A 20,948-nucleotide genomic window follows, 5' to 3' on the forward strand; every position below is an offset into this window, starting at 1 on the left:
TTGGAGTGTCAGAGGGAAATGATTCTGAGTTGGTTTTTTTGTTGTGTTTTTGTCTGATAGAGTTGTCTGCGGAGCTTTTATACCAGTGAGAAAGGATATGACTCTATGGCTGTAACCCAGGGGCCCTTTTGGTCATTGCTTCTCTCAATTAGTGGCTGCTGTTGAAGGCACAGCAGAAGAGTTTCCAAATCCCAGAATATCAGATTGGTCCTATGGGCAGTGAACCACCAAGTGTAGCTTAAAGCAGCCTAGAGTTGGGAGATAGCAACGCTCAGTTGTTCTTCGCTCTCTCTGTCTTCTTGGCAACACTACGTGTATCCTGGCTGCCACTGGGCAGTCAGTCCACTTGACGTATTTGTAATCCTCCATGTTTGTTTGCACCACTAATGAATGGTTCTTGCTTATTCCTTACAGATCAGCGTGGAGGATTTTGTGGTGGATTTCTATGGCTGAGGGACAACTGCCTGTGAATTTCCAGGTAATTGCCATTCCTTCTTCGTCTTTCATGAGCTGCTCGGGATGTTGTGACCTTTTTCTTTGATTTTAGGCTGCAGTCCTCTCTCTGTACCCCCTACATTTGTCACCTCATGATCAGACTGTTGTTCTGAGTTGCATCTTAGAGCTACTTTGAAATGTAAAGTGCAGGATGTTCTGGCTACCCACTCAGTATCTAGCTCTTCTGGCCCACCAGTAGCGTTTGACCAGAAACCTGCAAACTGCCTATTCATATCTGAGGGGATTTACTTGTATTTTATAAAGGTAAAAATGGTTGAACACTTACTGGATAAAGAACTGTCTTTTTGTCTGTATGATCCTGCCATAACTGGTTAATGGAGGAACTCAGTGGCAAGGCGATTTGCTTGTCCTGAGAGAAACTTTTTGACTGGGCAGAGCCCTCATTTATTTCTCACCTTTTTAAAGGGCTGAGATTTACTTTGGGGTTTTGCAGTAGATTTTAAAATGTTTCATGCTTACATTAGCTTCATTGCTTTCTTTGAGAAACTCAAAATTAAAGTAAGCAAGTGCTACAGTGGGGACCTACAAAAGAGCATTGGGTGCAATGCTTTGAGGACCACCACATCATGAACACACTAAGCCTCAGTCCTGCTGTGATGCCGAGCCCCTGGCAGTAGATTTGTGTGCTGCCCAGTGTTCAAGGCAGAGTAATGTTCAAGTATGTTCAAGTAGCAAGTCAGATAAAAGCAGACTGCTTTTCAGTTTGGTACTCAGCCATCCTCATTAGGATAATGTGGGTATTGTAAGCTCATTGGGGCAGGGACTGTGGCTTTCCATATGTCTCGAGTCACTCCAAGATTGTGGCTAGCATTCTGTGAACCAAAGCTAGTAAATCAAAGCCAGTTTTTTTCTCATGCGCTTCAAAACCTACTACATTTTGGAACGAGAAAACCACGTACAGCTCACTGCAGGCTTTGTCAAATTATTCCTCCCCTTCACACTTGGACTCTTCTTCATTTTCCACACACTTAATACTCACCCAGCTCCTTTCTGTAACTGGCAGCTGATCCAATTACACACTAGAGGTAGAAATACTGAAGTCGTACAGTTCAAATGTGGAATGATATGCATAGTCACTTTGTCACTCAAAACCTTTAAAAAAAAAAAAGAAAGAAAAATCAGACTAGCTGGCCATAATTAAGGGCAGAAAATAGAGCACACAGTTAATATCTCCATGGTTTGCCAATACTGGGATGTCACAAGTACCAATCAGGAAACCAGAGACATGTGGCTTCCCACATAAAAACACTGGCTTTTTACTTCTGGGGCTACAGTTCAAATCCAGTTTAAGGTTCTAAATTAAATGAGACCCTTAACCTATCCCTTCAGGTCAGAGCTGATATTATTGGCAGGTCAGTGTGATGAATCTTGTATTCTGTGGTCTTCAACGCACTTAGTGGCGTAAACAAAAGAATTAAGCTCTAAACATTGCCACGATGCCAAGAAGCCAGAAGCGTATGGGCACCAGCACCCACGTACAGAGGCATGGAAACGGGAAAACCTGACTTACCGGAGGACACGAGTGTAGGCAGGGCTGGGGCAGTGCACTCTGGTGCGACAACAGGTCTCGCTGTTGCTTTCTGCAGTGAGGCACTTCGTGGTAATGGGCTCATCTGCTGCTCGCAGGCAGTAGCATCTCAAAGGCAGGCTGAATTTGGGGTCAGACGGATGGTGCTATGTTCTGCCTGAGCTGTTTTCTGGGCTCCCTCATTCACTTTCCATTGCATTAACACTACAAAACTGTAGCCACAGTCAAATGTGGGATCCCAGTGGCACCATCAGCATGTGCAGCTCTTGGACTGTTTAAGTCACTTGTGCAAAGTTGTGCCAAGAGAGAACTTGTTCGTTATTGGAAAGGATCCCAATCACTTACTAGGGATAATAACGAATGCCTGATAATAATGACCTACTTTGAATTAGATGTAAAGTTAGGATGTAGGCATCAGGTAGCTAGCAGATACTCCTTGCTTGCACTGTTGGCATTTGACTGCTGTGTGTGTAGCAGGCATATATGTGTGCCTGCTTCCAGAATTACATTTTTGGAGAATTCTGGTTCAGATTCTCAGCTGGATTTTTGTTCAGGGTTTTGTTCAGGGAGCAGCTTGCATTCAGCAGAGCAGGCTTGTAAAACTGCATAGCAGTAGCAAAGGATCTACCACGTTACAAAAAATGTAGGAACCTTCAAAGCCTCCAAGCTCCTCCAGCTCCCACCAGAGAGCTAGAGCTGAGAATCCCATATGACAAAAAACAAGCAATAATTAAAAATCCCTATTTTGCCCAAAGAATTCCTTTGTTCAAGGTATGTCTTTGCCTGCTTGGAAGTTATTTCATTTTTAGCAGTTCCTTAGCTCAGTAATCTGAGTTTGGGAATAGAGGAGTCTGAAAGGAGTGCTACTCTGAAACAAAACACCTGTCTCTCAGTCAAGACTAAATTGACAAGCAACAATTTAGTTGTCTAAACTCAGAGCTTTCAGGATTTCAGACTACATAAATGTCAAGATGCCTAGGTAGGGCTCAAAGGTGAGCGACAGTGTAGGCAAATACACATTGGAACTTCAATTATCCAAACCCTGATAACTCTCAGTTACCTGAAGTTTAAACGTGTCTTCCCTCACTCTTAGTTTCTACGTTTTTCTGTAAAATCCCTTTGTCGCCTGTGAATGGCCTATGTCTTTGCCCAGCATAGTCTGTAAACTTTTAAGGTCTCGTCTTCTGAGGAGCTTAGCGTTATCTGCCAGCTCACAGCATCAGCAACCCCTTTCTGACGGAGCCTGTAATTATCCCTTCATGTTACCTGTTACATTTGGATAGAAGTTTTAAAATAAATAAATCATCATTTCCTCTTTGTTGTCTCCGGTTACATTCCACTCTCCTTAGGCATGGTGTCACTGAGGCACCTTCATCCTGAAACAGAGTGTGTACATGCATCGAAATGCCATTCTTTAATGATTCCTTGTAGGGAGGTTGTGTCCTCTAATTAGCAGCTGGAGGATAGGATGGACTTTGTTAGTTAGCAGAATTCACCATCAGTAGGTTGGTTTTTACGGACCAAATTCTTCCCTTCGTTGCTCTCCTGTAACATCTTTGACATTGATTGATATCCAAGAGCCAAATATGCCTCGATTTCCATAGTTTTGCAGCTTAAAAGCTGCTAAGATTCAAATCAAGACCCTCAGAGAAATTTTACTTTAAATGTTTCTGACTTCAACACTTTTTTTCAACACATCCCAGTTACTTTGGAGGGGGTTTGTTGTGATTTGATTTCAGAGAGGTAGCAGTTCCCATTTACAGGCCCACGCACCAGCTATAGAACTAAATATAGAACTAAAAGTTTGGAGTGGCAGAAGAAAATGGCTGGCAGGAAAGTATGTGAGGCATCTTCATCTCCTTTTGCACCTTTATATTTTCCAGCCGTATTTTCACCCCATTCCTGACTTAGGTTTGCCACTTTAAGTTTCTCCCAGAACTTTCTAAAAATCGCCTGTTCTCCTGCCTATTGCAAACACGTGGTGAAGGGAGTCCCTCTCCTTTTCTCCTTGCTCTTCAGCAAGCACTTTCCTCCCTATCTTTCAGGGGAGGAGTCTGAAACAGAATAAGGATAGGACGTTTTTCTTTCTTCCCCCATGGTGAGGACTCGGGGGAAAAGAACATCTGAATAAGCCAGTATGATGGGCAGACCCTTCTGCAAAGTGAGAGGTGGCAGACGCCACTCTGTGCCGTGCTCCCTTTTCAGATAAAGGTGCGTTATTGGTACTGGGGGGTAAAAGGTGCCGTACAAGTGTTGCCCACTCTGCAGTGGAGGATTTTTGGGTAGAATGAGGCCCCTGAATAATAAACTGTGCCCCATGAGGAAGAATAAGGGGACTTTTGGCCAGGTCAGGCGATGTCTGCCTGCCCCTTAGCTGAAGGCAAAGAGCTGGATCCTACCAGAACAAATGGCATAAGGCATGGAGGAACCCGTATTGCCCAGGGAAATAAAATCCTGTTCTCCATTGAAAGTGGAGTCGTGCAAGTGAACTAGAAGGCAAAACACAGTCCGGTTTCATCTGTTGCTTTGACTGCGAATGGCAAGAAAAGAAAAGTAAATGGGGATATTAAATGGTGAGTTTTGTGGGTAAAAAGAAATCTCATTCTCCTGACAGCAAACTAATATTGCAAAGAAAATACAGCAACAGAAGACAGACCAGACAGTGCCCATTTCAGTATTTAGGAACTTCTAGTGTCTTAGGTGTTCCATGGCAATCAGCAATTGAAATAAACTAAAGTTGGGTTTTAATTGAATTACATGATGACATCAATTTAAACATTAGTAAACAGATGCAGTTTTGTGCAATGCTTTAAATTACATTTCTCACATATGCATTTAATTTAAATTTATTGAGATGGTTATTTATGTTAATAAAATAATTAAAAGCAGTTATTTAAGAGTAACTATGAAATAGCTGTGTAACTACCTATATTAATAAGACAGTTAGTTAAGGGATAATGTCTGTTGCTTTATAGTGTAATTGCAATAAACAGCTGCTGAGTTTGATTAAGAGCTGAAGTGGAGCTAAAGTGTTTGAGCAATCTCAAAAGCTATTTGTTGTAAGTGTACTACAAAGCAATAGCGATTATTCCTATTATACAAAAAGCCGTAGCATAAACATTAAAATATAACTCCTTAGTAGGACGTTTTTTTCTTGGGTTATTCAAGCATCTCCCTTGAATGGTGGGGCTAGAGAAGGAGAGCTGGGGCTTTAGTGGAGAAGAGCCTTGAAGGGGGGGGCAGTAGTTTTGTTGACCACAGTTTTGTTCATACCCAGAGTCACCCCTGGGTGAGGGAACACCTAAGTGCTAGGAGGGGCACAGTCTCGGCTTGCGAGCTGTGTTTTCTCAAGGGTGGCATCATTTGAAAATCTCTAGCTGGATCCCTTTCAAATTTCATAGAAAAATTTCAACCTTGGCCCCAGGTCTGACCTCGGAATTTCTTCAGCTTCTGTTGGAGTATAAAAGGGGAGAGCTGAGCATATAGTAAAAATCCCTCTGCAACTTTGTCTATGAAACGGCTGCTGCCACTCCATAACTCCGTCATTAACACATGGAGCAGACACTTCCTGGTCCCCAAGCGTGTCCTGCTTTATGGCACTGACACATACCTAAACCACAGACCATTAATTTCAGTGGGCTCAAGTAAGCAAATAGGCGTTACGTGCATTGCAGTGGTTATTTACAAACTCCATATCCTCCTGCTTCTGGGCCGTGGACGCATATATAAGACATTTGCCTTTAAAGTGTCTGCTATATTAGGGTCCCACAAGTTTTGTAGCAAGTCAGGAGAGAGTTGCTTGGTCACTTAAAAGCTGTTTCATTTCACCTTTTATTTGAGAGCAACTTTGAATGGTGAACTCTGACACATTGATTGAGGCACAAATGGACATAAGAAGTCAAGTGCCTTTTGCTGCTCCTAGTTAATGCGCCTTTGTGGCTGGATTAACTGCAAAAATCTCACAGAGACCAAAAGTGCTATGAAATGCTGCCGAGCAAAATTTTACCAATAGAGATCTTGTGTATTTATGGCTTTGTAGTGAACTAGGTTGGCCAAGTCCTAGATTAAGATTTTGGGAGTGTGTGGGGTAAGATCATGTCCTGGCTATCCTGCCTCAGGTCCTGAGCTCCTTCTCACATTAGTGGCACTTGGGAATCACTCAAGCAAGCTCTCGCTTTATCTAGATGTGAACATCAGTGGGAAAGGTAGATGATTCCATCGGGGCTGTGAACCAAGCTCAGGAAATATGTACCAAAGTCTATTTGATCAAACCCCACCAATTCATTTGCGTCAAGGTTGTAGGGTTTTCACAGAAAAATGTAAAAGGTTCAAAAGGCAAAACAAAGGTTTTAGCAGTAGAGTTACACTAATTTTCCTCCTCTTACCCAATCTATCCTGAAAGAGATAACGTATCTTCAGTTAACCACTCATGTATAATATTTTGAAAAAGCCAACGGGAAAAGGCGGCTTGGCAAAGTCCGACGCACAGTGATTAATCCAAGTGCCAATTTGCTACTAATATTCTTTGGAATGGTTTTCCTTCTGGTTGATGAAGGAAGCAGACGTACAGGAGGCTTGGTACCGAGGGTGCGTGTCTGTGCCTGTGTGTTTGCAGGCAGGCCGGGCGGGTTCACCTCCCTGAGAGCACTGCTGCTGCTAGGATCTTCCCAAATTATCTCTGTTGGCGGCTGAAATGGAGCGCGGGACCTGCTCGGCTCTGATGGCTCTTACCTCGGGAGGAGCTTAAGCAATGGCAGAAAAGCCCACCCAGTGTACTCGCCTTGTTAAGCTTCTGGGGCTTGCAGGCCTTCCTAACTCTGCCCTGGGGAAAAACTGTGTAACAATGGATAAAAGACTTGGGCCTCCCAGCTTAGTTACAAAGGATTCTCTTCACTCATCCTCTTAGTGAGAAATCCAGTTGAATGCTTTTTGAAATCTTTCAAATATTAAAAATAAAATAAATCTTCTTATTCTGTTCCCCGGCGAGATTCTTGACTGCAGTGCCATGTTGTCATAGACTTCAGGTCCTTTAAAATGTCGAAAGGACCCCCTTCAGTGATATGTCTGCAGCCAGGTACGCGGAGAAAAGGTTATTCAATTCTTTGTGTGCCTTCAAAAAGTTAAAGGAAAAAAAACAATGAGCCCTGAGAGGGGGAAGGCATAGTGGATATTAAAATAATTGGTGAAGCTGCAGAAAGCTCACTGCTACTACCTAGCTTGGTTGGGATCCGTTTTGGAAAACAGCTACAGTAAGTTTATTTGTTTCAGCTGGAGAGAGGCAACTACTACTGTTTCACCTGGGCATGGGAATCATTGCAGTTTGTTGCTCAGAACAGTTACTGCAGAAAATACTTGACAAATCATTCATTAAAAGAACCGAACACTCTTTTCAGCTGCCTGAGAAACTGGTTTGCCTTCCATTTCCTTCTCTCCTGAAATGTTACCTGCTCTCTTCCCTTAGTGCCAAAGTCAGCCTAGAGATGCTTCAGGCCCTCTTTGCACGTGCTTTTCAACCCAGTCAGGACAAGATGCTTCAAGACGCTCTGAGGTCACTTCGGTCTGAAACAGCTGGAAATATGAAAGCTGTCCATGTGTGCCATTACCAAGGGAATCATCAAGTGAGTCTGTTACTTGTGGTCTTAGAAGTCAGTATTCCTTGCATAGAAATCTTTGACCAAACACATTGTTGTCATTGCTTTGTAAAGAAAATTTCTTTGTGGGAAGCTCTTGCAAGCAGCAAAGTTGTTTGTTCTCTCTGCCTTGCAGTCTCGCTCTCTTTCTCTCCCCTCCCAAGGAACTGTTGAACATTCAACATTATCTGATTTTAAACTCTGTAAAGTCTTTGCTGCTTCTCATTCATTTCAGAGATAATGCTGGGGTGTTCCTATACTACCTTGAGTTAGAGCACATGAGAACCTGAATTTCTTAACAGTAGGTGTTTTTCGCTAAAGTGTATGTTTAGATTCATGTAAAGAACATCCACTTGCCTTGTTAGGTTTTTGTTGGCTTTTTTGGCTTTGGGTTTGGGTTTTTTTGACAGCTTGCTATCTCTGAATTTAGCTCTGGTTCATTAGTCAAGGAAATAAACAGCCACATTTCTTATTATTCACACTATCACAGAGTGTATTCCAAGCCCATACATATCCTGCAGCTTGTTAAATAATTCTTTATCCTTTAAGAAATTCCCATTAATCTCTGACCAAGAAGAGCAATAATAGGTTAGTTAGTCATCATATATAAAAATCTGAATCATTTTTACAAGTATCTTTAATGGCTTCCATTAATTACGTGTCTTCATAAAAAAGCTAGCCCTCTCAAACACAGCATCCTTTCATTCTTCAAGAGGATCTAATTTCTGAAATAACTGAAATTAAGGCACTGATGCTTTGTTTGGGCAAATTAAGCAGAAAAACTACTCACACAGCTCAAGCAGAAGGTACAGGAATCATATGTTCTATTAACTTGTCAGCTACCTTGGTATTATTAGCAAAATTTTACATGTCAGCCCAGTGGACTACTGTGATTAGTGTTACACTGACAGCAAAATATTCCATGTGGACTGGGTTGTGATTTTAGCTGCAGCCCGAGTGAAGATGAGATGTCTCCCCCGCTGCTCTCGGCTTTGCGTGTCCTTGGCTCAGGTTCCGGGGTGGTTGCGTGGTCAGCGTGAATGCAGGAATGCCAAGGGCACGGCGCACCCTCCCCGTCCCACCCCTGCCTCCTCATGCCTGCCTGCCCTGCTCTGGGGAATGTTGTGTTTCCGTGCGCTCAGCAGCATCGGGGGGCATTTTTAGGGTCAGATGATGTTTTAGCCTATTAGTTTTCTGATCAAATGCACATCTTCGAGTCGTCAAAAATGGTCCTGACAGGGCTGGGTGGGCAGGCAGGACCAGTCCTCTCAAGGGCAACTCAGACTTCAGGGGCATTAAAGTGACTGTAAAACCACAGCCAGGATCCTTACATCATTCATTCCTTTTTTCTTTCCCTTTGTTAATTTAAGTATTAGTTTGCTACCTTAAACCCACAATAAAAGACAACGTTCATTGCCCTGCCATCAGAGCTGCACTGGACAATGTTTTCAAAACTCTTCCAAAAAAGCTTCTCCTCTGTGTTCATCTGTCTTCCTCTGAAGATACCAGAGGCCCTGAGTAATGGATAAAAATTTCCAAGGTCAAATGTAAAACAGAGGCTGCCTCTAACCCTTAATGGCCTCTTTAAACCCTTCCATAGTCCATAGGTTGAGAAACACTGAAAAAGGAGGGAAGGTACTGAAGCCTCTTCCTCCCCTGTTTTATTTCAGGTCATGTAACCTTGCTCACTCTCGTGGAAAGCCTGAGGAGCTCCAGGAGGAGTTTAAAGAAGAGATCTTCCTCTCCTGTTCAGGTGAATAGTCATGAATTAGACCTTGGGGAGACTAAGGCAGGATAAAAACATAAGGAAATCTTTTGATTACACATAGTGTTAAAAGGTGCTAAAAATACCCCTACTACAGTCAGTGCTGGATTTGTATGTATTTACTTATTTATCTTAATTTATGTTATTTTTTTCTCCTTCCCTGGGAAGCAAAGACTATCAGTAGATAAGGGAGAGAATTCTGTGTTTTTGTATGCAGTGTGAGTCCAGTACTTGGCCGAGACCCAGATCTATTGTGGCAAGAAAGTAATAGATGAACTAACTAGGGACCCAGACTCTCTGGCTAGCATCCAAGAAACATTAAAAAACGTAGTACTGCACATAACAAGTAGGAAGATGCATGCAAATGTTGATGTCTTATTGAAAACTGTTAACTTATTAATATGTTGGGTTTATAGACATGCATTTGGATTTTAAAACCTGCTGTCTAAGTTCATGCCCTGAAATTACCTACTGAACTATATGCCTGAAATAATATTGAAAGTAGTGCCACATTGGTGAGGTAGTTCTGAAGAAAATGACACTTCTGGATCCCTAGGGATAGACTGTTTCTTTTGGGAGCATCAGCTCTGAGTTGCTGCCAGTGGTCCAGTTCAGCTCGCAGGAAGGTTTCTAAGCAGTGGTCCCACTTTGTTTCTTCATCATGTCTTCCCCGGCTGCAAAGAAGCAAGTCATGCATATGACCATTAGGACCTTGTCATACAGGTAGGACGGTTCACCATGTATAGGTTCCTGTGAAAGATGTGGGTTAAGAGCTTTGTGTGCTGTCCAGAGATATCCTAAAGCCTTTTAGAAGGGACATCCTAAGAGCATTAGAGATTGAGGATCATTGGCTAATACAAGATTTAGGATGACATTGATGCCAACGCCTAGAATGAATCATATTCCTGTGGGTCTTCTAATGGAAGATATGGCTCATGTTATCACATCACATGTTGCTTATGACTTCAAAGTCTGGAGAGCATTATAGTTTTTCGTGTAGGTCTGATAAGATACAACCCTGGTAAGATATAAAAAGTGTCCAGTCACTCGTCTTGCAGACAGTCAACCCACTGAGCAAAGCATCTGTGATTACCCATAGCTACTGGTTGGAAGAATAGGTGAGGAAAGATGCTTGAGTCTTTACTTCCATGTGCGTTTATATGCGAGCCAGCTGCAGTCTGGTTCTCAGTTAATGTCGTATGACTGGTAGTGCAACCCCAGCGTTTTTTTGTTTTACTTGCCAAAGGCGTCCTTCCCGTTTCCTATGTCGATCTGAACATTCGGAAGGGTCTTTTGTTGCACACTTGGCAGTGGGTGCAAAGTAGTTGCAATCACAAAAGTCCAAAGAAGTATAAAGAAGCAAATGCATTGGAAAAGTAGGTGAGCTCCAGTTGAACAGTTCATATGGAGCACACAGTGCTGTCCTGTGAAATGCTAAAGGAATCGGAAATGATAATTTCTTTCTACCACAGCAGTAAGCAAAAAGGTTCAGTGATCGCACGTTATTCACAACCATAACTATCATCACTGACGTTCACTGGAGGTGTTTTATCCTTGGGTTTTATGCTTTTACAGTTGTATTTTATCTCTTTGCCTCTAGAATTACTATTTTTTTTAGTAGGGAGTAGCTTAATCTTTGGGCTAACAGGTGAATGGTGTGACGTGGGTTTCGATTTATTTTACCTGACCTTACTTACTCCCTGTTCCCTTCTCATTCATGCTCTGAGCTTTGTTTGAGCTGGAGGACCAGTTTCATGGTCGTCGTTGTACTAAGCAAGCTTACTCATACAGTGAGGTTTTTTTTAATCTCTCAACTCTAATTGTTGCATGCAAATTGTTTAATAAATAATGTTGGACAGAAAAAAAAAGAATAGATATTAATTAAGAAAAGGATTTAGGCTGACTCAGTCTCATACATGAGACAAAAGGTTAAGTAAATGCCAAGGCCGCTATGCCTCTTCAAACAATGAATATTAGTTTTAGAATCATTAATGTCTGCTTAGAAAACAGAGTCATACTGGAGACTTGTATGCCAAAATAACCAAGGCCAGGGCTGTTTCTTTTCAATCTGAAGCTAAATTATTCTCCGATAGAGGGCTAAATGTAAGCAATTAACAGTGCTAGGTAGGACAACAGGGAATGGCACTTCTAATATGTAGCCAAATTGAGATCAAGTTTTTCTTTGAATCTGGTAACTTGGACATTTAATATGCACAACTGAGCTCTGCAACAGAATTAGTGAAAAGAAGCAGATAACTCCTTCACTGCTTGTCAATGGAAACAGAATGGTTAGCCCGCTGTTTACTGATTCCTGTCTTCTAAAGTTGCTGGATCTACAAAAAGAGACGTTTTTTTCAAGTGCCTTCCATACGTGGGCAAAGATTAAGACGGTTGTGTAGTCTTTAGTAGAAAGAGGATTTGCCACATCACATTTTTAAGGAAAACTTCACGCTGGGAAAGAAAATATTAGTTTCTCAGACTGGGGGAGTTGAGGTTGGAACAAACGTGACCATATGAGTTTAACTAAAAGTGCTTACTCTATTTCTGTGTTGAAAAGCTTAAGAAGAGTAGGCTGAAAGGCTCGACCATATATTTTAAAAAATAAATAGCAAAAGACAAGTGGGTGACTCTCACCGGTATGAAGGCAAAAGTCAAGGTGCTTATTAAAACTTCCCAGCACCCACATGTGCAAAAATTGTTCTGTGCTAGACAAGACTCGTTACTTACCAATTTACCATTTGCTGTGAGTGTACCTAATAATAATACTTAATTCTCATCCAGTGATCTCCAAGAGACTGAATATATTTATTCCAAATTTACTGCAGGGAAGCGAGGTAAAAGACGGTGAAGTGACTTGCATAAGGCAACCAAGTTGATAAATGGCCAAATGGGTCTGAAGCTCAGCTCCTGAGTCCTAGATAGTGCTAAGCGTTAATCTCACGGAATTCTCTTGGGATGCCTCTGACTTCCAGTTCTTGATTGGGCAAGAAGCTCAATCAAATTGTTGCTGTGTTTCTAGGCCTAGTTTGACTCTGGAAAGTTAAAACCTGCAGAGTTCAAATGTATTTTTACTTCTATTTGTATCTAAACGAAGTCTGCACTTCCTTGCTCTGGGTTCTACCTGAGCTTAAAGCAAAAGGGCCTCTTTTTCCATTGTATGTAACGCAGCCTTTTCACCTGCTGAGAAGGCTTTCAAAGCAGTGCATTTGATTGCAGCAGTGACTCCCACTGAAGTCAACAGCCACATGCAAATAAATGCTCGGGTTTGAAAACGGTACACTTAAATAGTTCAAGTTTTGTTTCTAAAGCTGAAGTGCATTGCAGCTCTCATTTAACTGAGTAAATACTATTATGCTGAAGTCCTTTGCATTGTCATCAAAAGGAAGAGATAGCTTTGCTCTAGGGCTTGTTTCAGTGAAGGGTCTGTACTGGAATGTGTTGTGTTTACTTTTAATATTTGTGCTGTGTCTAGATCTCCCTCTCCAATTTCTGATGCTTGCTGCTTTCAGGAGTGGAAGAAACATATCTGGAGAATGGGCTCATCCAGGGACACATGCTCAAGGCCAGTTCTGAGCCTTATACTTTCCTTTCAGGCTTTTTACCCACTATTACTAGGAAAGAGCAAAGATGTGGCCAAACACCTCACTTTCCCATATTGAGCTCCTCTCTCGATAAGTGGTTTATTAGTTTGTGCTCAGGCTTGACCCTGTATAAGAGATACATACCTGACTGTAAGAAGCTAACATAAAGGATATTTTAACTGTCCATATTTAGGTCATCTTCATTAAGACCATTTGGAAAGAATCTGCATTTTCTACTTGTGAATCTTTATCTTTTCCTTTTGAGAATTTTATTTCTGGAGATCGGGGCTCTGGATCACTAAAATTTGCTCTCTCCTCCCCAGCCGTGCTGACTGCTGAGACCACACGTGGACTGGAGTTAAGGTCCCTTAACTGAGGGCCACCACAATGGTCCCAGCTGCATGCAGGATCTGAGCTGACTGAGGCCACCTAGAAGCAGCTTCCCTCTGGCTGCAGTGGCCCGGTTCACCATTTGGCAAATATTTGATTTTGAACACCTTTAGCTTTCAATTATTTCACCGTGAGTTCATGCCAAAAGGCCAGGTATGGCCTCATTGTATTTGCTAAAGGCCTGGCTCCGGCACTGTGGTGTGGAAGGATCGCCTGTCAGGCGAGGCCTGAGGTCAAACTGTCCCCTTGCATTCCTCGTACAGGCAGTGCTGCCTTTACAGTTGGCTCTGGGGCGATGTGGCTAATGCCATCAGAGAGAAAATCTCAGGGTTGCTTAGTGTTATGGCACAGTCATACTCGTGATTTTGTCTCTTACGGATACCCCTCAGCACTCTCTGTCCGTCCTGACAGACACCATCTATTTACTCATCCCTCCATCCATCGCAATTGCCCTTGTGGCAATACTGTATTGACCAGCTTGGGGCAGGCAAAACGGCCCCAGGCCCTTCCTCCTGATGGCACTAACTACAAAAGTAGATAAGATTGGAGTCCAAATTGCTATACAGGACATGAGATTGCTGAGTCTTGGGAGTGGCCTGGGTGTTTCCTTCTGCAAAGTGCCTTTTCACACAGCGACACGAAGCATCCTTTCCTTGTGCTGCTTCACCGCAGTGACCCACAGCAATGAACAGACCAGCAAGGGGCTGTGCTGGCTCTGCACTCGGGGGCTTTCTGTGTCCATCTGTGGTCCTGGTGCCGTTGTGATAGGGGCATCTGGGATGTACTGGCATACATGTAAAGATGTATGCCTCATACCAGCAAAGGAATCCCTAAAATAGCAAAGGAGAAGGGAACTAAAGCTGTATTTGTGTAAGATTGCTCATAGAGGTGTTACAATTAAGGCAGCTTCTGTTGTACTTTTGATACCAACGTGCTTAGTGTGGTGGTGGCTGTAAGCGCAGGGCAAGCTCAGCAAGCGCTGGTGAGCGCTGGCAGCCCTCAGCCACTGCTGCCCCAGCTAGGGCTGGTCCCGCATTGATCTTACCAGCTGCTCCGATCCTCCCTTCCCTCCCTCCAGGCTGCTCCAGGCCTTTCTCTCAACACCTTCACAGCCAGCTCTGATCTGTGTTCCCTCAGCTCCCACCTGCTCCTCCAAGCCCCTGCCTCACCGTCCCACGTGGCCATCGGTGCTGCCGCCGCTCATCTCTCCCCCACCGCTGTGAGCCTCCGCGGCTCCGCTCTCCTGCCTCCCTGCCAGGTGCTACCTCTAACCTCACCAAGCACCCTCAGGGCCCCGTCTCTCATCTGTTACCTCTTCTTCCTTCATGCTCTGCTTCCCCAGATGAGCCCAGTCCCGCTCCCCCAGGCGTGACAACCATGACTGGCATCTCTCTCAACACGGCTGCTGCTCCACCCCAGCTCCTGCTCGGGCAGGATTCAGCCATCACAGCTCACTAGGGTGCAGAGGTGCTGAATGCTGAGTTTGGTCTTACTCAGGAGACCTCACCCGGTTTTGTAGCGTAACCTGTCCCATCAGTCCCCGTGTCTCCATGTGCTGACAGGGTGTACAGGGGCTCGGCTCTGCTCCTCACAAGGTTTAATCCCCAGCGCCAAGTCACCAGGACACTGTAGACTATTGGGTTCCGCTCAGGCATAATTCCATCATTACCATTGATTTGTTCGCTCACGCTCCCCACGGTGCTTTTAATCAACTCTCCATCTTTGTGCCTTCACACCTTTACGCTTTTCATGATTGGCTCTGCTACCTTCTGCCTCTGCAGTGAAATAGTACCATAGAAATCCTCCTGCCTCTTACATACATTAACAATTCCATTTCTTCTCTCTCTGGTCCAGTGAAGGGATCTCCCTCTCCCACAAAGGCACCACTGTCTCTGCAAAGCACTCTGGTAAGCACGGGGGGAATAGCTTCTATTCATTATTCCTCAAAGTCCAGTACAATGGGTTATAATTAGTTACTGGTCTCTTTGGTTTACTCTACCTTCAGAGGCTCTTTTATAGTTTAAAATTGAAGGGAGATGCTGACATTAATTTTGACTGTCTTTCCATAGCATTGTACAGAGAAGATAAAACTAACATGCAGGTAAAGGGACAAGTAACTCACTAGCCACAAAAAAAAGTAGCAAATAGGGTCATCATCACATTCATTTCATGAAAGTAGTGTGGTGTTGGAGAGAACTCATTAGCCTTTTTGTTCTGCATTATCACCATCATTTATCAGGAGCTGTGTCACATGTCACAGCTACTATCCTTTCTGGCAACCAGTGGGGGACCAAAGGACTCCCAGAGAATGCTGAGTTTCGACGCCAGGGTTGTGCCGCGTGATGCACTAGGCGCTGTATTAATTGTGGCAGATAGAATTTTTTCCAATATACTCCTAAAGGGACACTCAATAAAGCAATGCAGTGCGATTTACCAACTCAAAGAAGCATGGACAAATAAAACCACATCATGGGCCTGTCCTTCTTTCTTCTAAACCTTTGTTAGTTTGTTAGCACTTAAAGTATTGCAAATTGTTTGAAAACAAAATGAAGAAACCCAAACCCACAAGTGAGAAAACCCAACATTAGGCCAATTAGTCAACACCAACATGCAGGCTGCTTTCAGTGAAACCCTTCATTTTAGTTATGTCTCAAGTGATGGCGACCTGTTAAATCTTTAAAGAAGTTGCTGCTTCTTTAAACTGTGATTGATCACTTTTGTGCACACATACACAATTCACCACTGCAAAGCAGAGTTTGGGGAGTAGAAATCAGCTAGGAGCTCCTCCCGGAACCTAGTCCTCTAATTATCAGGTGATAACCGTCCACGTCTTGCATCAATGCAGAAATCTGCGAGAAGGGAGAAAACTGCAGCCTTGTGCAAGCAGCTGGAGTGGCAGTTGTCAGTTCATTTTAGAAAATACCTCATGTATAAAAGTGGTGCACACCCACCATCCCATCTAAGAGAAGGGGAAACACTGTGTTTCGGTATTTTAAGCATCAGGGCAGGGTGTGTGGAGGCTGATCCTGACCCTCTAGACTTGAGTAAGTCAGTTAACCCTGTGACTCAACAGCTGGGAGCAACACCATTTGCTTACCCCACAAGCAGATTGTGAGGATTAATTAATATTTGCAAAGTGCTTTGAAGATGAAAAGTAGCATGTTAAGTACTATAAAGTACTATTAATAGTGATAACAAACTGATAATGTTGGGAGTATATGAGGCTTTTCTTAACCTTTTCTAGCAAGACCTTTCGTTGCAAACAGCTGAATGAGAAACACCACTACAGCCAGGGGGCCTGATCCCCTGTTTCCCAAAGCTCTGGAGTTATGCTGGTTGAGCGAGGCACTAAGTACAAACCACATTCCATTTCACCTTTAAAATAAGCCATGCTATGTTTTAAAACATGGTGTGACGCATTATACTTTCAATATACTGAGCTAATATGCCTGGGTTGATTCTAACTGTTAAATGTGTTAGTGGAGCAAAACAGCTTTGGAAAGATTCCGGCCCTTTGGGTTTGGAGCATGTGCTTTGCTCTGTATCACCCCTGAGTGCATCCCCAGATTTTCTGCCTTTCCCATGTGCCGTGTTGATGGCTGCTCCTGCTTTGCTCGCCCGGCCGTGCCACAGTGGCTGGCGAGGTGGTGCAGCACACAAGCACTTGCTGTAGGAGGTGCACCCAACTTCAAGCCTCTTGTTGAAGTGTGCGTCGTCTGCACTGAGCGGGGGAAGCGCTTTGATTCTTGGCAGTCTCCCTCCGTGTGCAGCCACATGGGGGAAGGTCGAGGGCAAGAAGTAGTGATGTGTAGAGTATAGGACTGCGTGTTGCCAGTACCGGCTCCTACTGTTACCCGTTTGGATTTTATGCCAAGAAAATCAGGCCCGGGTGTCAGCCGCAGTCAAGAGGAAGTCTGTCAACGTATTCAATTTGAAACAAGAAACAGTTTCAGGCTTGTATGGCCCAGGTCTTTAAGGCCAGTTTTCTGGCATTATGAAAAATGTTTTTTCTCTGAAAACTTTGAGATCTAAGAATTTTGTCTGGAGTGTAAACAGTAGGACTCTCAGAGTAAAATTTATTTCTTAGCTTGATAGGGTCAAGTAACTCTAACTGGGATTAGCTAATGTTTCACAGAACCTGATGTTTTTGTGGCTCGGGAATCCCTTGTGGAAGGAAGATATCCACGTTTGATGAAAAGCTCCTAATAAAATTAGATACTGCTTCTGAGTTTATCAAAGGAAAATGGAAAGTAATGAAAATTAAAAGTGCAGTCTGGAATCTTGTAAAATCCTGGCAAGATAGGGATCTGGATTTCACTGTCCATTATTTTTTCCCTTTCTCCGCCCCGTCTCCCCATGCACACAAATCCTGCACACACAACCCCTGCTTGTTTCTCCAGTCAGATAACCTCCTTGTGTCTCTCATTTTCTCTCTCAGCAGCCCCACCTCTAAAACCCCCACCAAAACAAAACAAAAAAAAAGAAAAAGAAGAGCAGTCAGGCTGGGGTAACTTGCCAAATCCCAAACTTTCTCTGATGAGTTATTGCTGAAGAAAGGAATCGCCAGCAAAACAAAGGATAATCTCCAAGATATCAAATAAGGCTGTCCTGTTCCCTCAATCTCTTTCTGAATTATGAGTGAAGACCTGGGACATTTCCAAGAAAGCAAGACATCTTTTATGAAAAGGAAAAGGCTTGTGGCTTTGACAATTTGTTTGTGGTCAGAAAGCAAACTTAGGGGCCAGTGTTCTGACTTTTACATGAGCAAAATAGGAGGCAGTAAAAGGAAAACAGAAATAAGAGAGGATGTGTTGAAGAAGGGGAAAACACTTTCATCACTGATGAAAATATATATCTTTAGCTGTTGGCCTCCCTCTTTGTGAGCAATTAAACTTTTCACTCTACGAGAGACTGGAAATATGAAAGATTTTCTGTTTGATTGTACTGTGTCCCATTTTTTGTGTTCCTGGACTATTCTTTCTTTGTGCGACCCTTATCACGAAACTTGCTTGCTGGAGACACTAAAAGAAATACTTTGCATTATCCTTTTCTTTTTTTATTGGGCTGTCCCAAGATAACCTCTACCGTATTTGATATTGGTTTCTAAAAGCAAACTGGCTAGTTGAACAACTGGGGAGGAATACCTAATGTCAAAAAACAGGTGAGAATAGTGATTTTATTATTGTCTGGTGTACAACAGCGGTACAAATTCTAGCTGTCCAAAATCTGGAATTTGATCACTCTTTTTGGTTCATTGCTGATGCACCCTGATACCTGAAGCTCTAGCAAGGACACTGCTCAGGTTTTCTTCTTTCTTTCCCCCTTCTTTTTTTCCCCAGGTTGCTTTAATGTGTAATATCAGCAATAATCACTGTGGTATTGTTGCCTAGGCATTCTTGAAGAGTCAGAATTGGACTGTAATTGAAGAGTTCATTACCAAGATCAGTTGGCTCCTTGATTACAGTGGCAAGGTGAAATATATATCCTCACCAAAAAGCAACTGCTAAACCTTTACAGAAGTCACCCACTTTTCACTCTTTTTCATTAGGACCCCGACAAGCTTGTCAGCAAAATTAAAGGTATGTCATTCACATCGTGCATGCATTGCAAAGGACTATAAACCTGCCAACCTCTTTGATGAAATAAAAGGGTTTTATTTATGATTCATGTAGGAATATGAGGTTATTTTTATTCTGTCAGTACACTAATAATCAGACAAGAGCTCAGGAAATGAGAAGGCAAACTGACAGGGAAGGTTCTGATAAAGGGGAACCCTCTGGGGTATTTTGCCCCCTTTGTGATCTCCTCCTTTTTAGTGCGAGGTTGTAAGCATGGCATAGCATGATCTTGCAACTAGCTTGGCTCGTGGGAACAAAGAGAGTAACTACCTAGCAGGACTTGAGGTATAATTCCAGAAGAAAAAGAAAAATAACTTCCACCAGGGAGGTCTGCATTGCTGCAGTGGTGTGAGCGGGAACTTCCAGTCTGGTCTTCCAAGAGCTTAGTGAGTTGTAAAGATGCTCTTCTTTTCTACTTGCTTTCCTACTGGGCAACGTAACCAACCTTAAAAACAAAGAGACTATAAACCTTGTACAGAGCCATTGCAAATTTGTTACCTATTTGTTTTATACTAATTTTTACAAGACCCAAAGCAGGGCGTTTCTCCAAGTGCTCCCAGTCTAGCTCGACATGAGATACAGCAGCACAGTAAAGGGAGGATGGGGAAGTAGCTCCCTTCACAGTCCCTTGTCAACATTTATGCTAGCGGAGCAGCTAGGTAGCAGGCTACATTTCAAAATACGTCTTCCCCTAGATGTTTCAAATGTCTTGGCAGTTTGAAGCTGCTTTAGCTCTGTCCCAGCTAGGCAAAGCTTCTGGAAGAGCATTTTGTGCTTCTTGGTGTAAGCTGTCATTCATACCACAAGCACAACCATGATTACAGAAACACCCCTTGTGAGTAAGAAGGTATCACTGTATTAGCTGGCTGGCCTTAAGTACGGTAGTTTGCTGAACAGTGGTGTGCTGGCAGGAAAACACAGCCTAGCAAAATATATGCAGGAAGAAGTGAAACAAAGTTCACTGGCGGAAGGAAAATAATACTAATCCTTCATTCAATAAGCAGCAAGTTAAGTACATTTTGCGTGTTGAAGAAATGTAAAAGCAAAGGGAAGAAAGCACACATATAAAGGTGCTGTGACTGCCTTCCTCTCTAAAGACAACATATGGGGCACTTAGGTATTAATAATACCAGGAGTTATACCCAAGCCGCTAATACGAAATGCAGCCCCTGGTTTAAGGTTCCACTGAGTTTCAGGGTGTTTGGATTCCCTCTAACCAGAGAATCCCCTTGAAGTGAGGGATGATGCCAACATTTTCATGGGTTGTTTAAATCATTGAATAGACCTGCAGAGGATAATAACCAGTGTTTGAGATGGGATTATATTCACTCTTTGGTGCTGCAATCTCTGCGATAATTTTCCATATTCAGATTTGCGCCTCACAAAGGTTTGAGAAGTTTGGATTTGGTTGGGGGGGCTGGCTCTGTAAAGGTGAGTCGTGATCCAGGTATCAGAGATGCACTGAGCAGACGTGGTCTGGTTGTTGGACTTAAAGCTAGTCTCTCCGATTGTTTCGGGATACTCCAGAGTGACACCTTCCAAACTCTTGTTGCTTGTCCTATGCCATCCTACTGATGCTGAGATTAGGGGTAATTTGTAAGGCATGTGTTCCTTTTAATGGAAAACATAAATCACAGAGTGCCTCAAATAAATGTAGAGACCGGTTGCGTTGCTGCCTACAGTGTTTTGCCTGTTCCTTTTCTTGGCCTCACAGTGCTTTTTGAGTAGTCGCTTCCTTTCTTTTCCAATGGAAAAGACATGGAATCAGCCTTTCTTCATGTTAGTGTGGGGTTTTTCTTTGTTTGTTTGTTTGTTTTCAAACAGCTACAGCAAAAGGATTTGTAACAATTTGAAACCCTTGATGGCAAAATCTGCTGCCATTAGCAAAGGAGGGAGCTTCGGGACAGCGACAGTGCTTGA

The 20,948-nt window shown here is 43.1% G+C and overlaps 1 long non-coding RNA gene across 6 annotated transcripts in view; it reads left to right on the top strand.

Moving 5' to 3' along the window:
- The window catches only part of LOC134513961 (uncharacterized), a 497,182-nt gene that overhangs the window by 441,158 nt on the left and 35,076 nt on the right, over positions 1-20,948 (top strand). For 4 of the 6 annotated variants that reach the window (XR_010070573.1, XR_010070572.1, XR_010070570.1 and 1 more), the window contains 3 exons: positions 415-478; positions 7,506-7,662; positions 9,345-9,427. This is a non-coding gene — a long non-coding RNA (uncharacterized LOC134513961). The remainder of the gene's footprint in view (positions 1-414; positions 479-7,505; positions 7,663-9,344; positions 9,428-20,948) is intronic. The other 2 variants (XR_010070574.1, XR_010070575.1) reach the window with 2 other exon arrangements.

Source organism: Chroicocephalus ridibundus, chromosome 3, assembly GCF_963924245.1.
Source record: "Chroicocephalus ridibundus chromosome 3, bChrRid1.1, whole genome shotgun sequence".
Classification (NCBI taxonomy): Eukaryota; Metazoa; Chordata; class Aves; order Charadriiformes; family Laridae; genus Chroicocephalus; species Chroicocephalus ridibundus.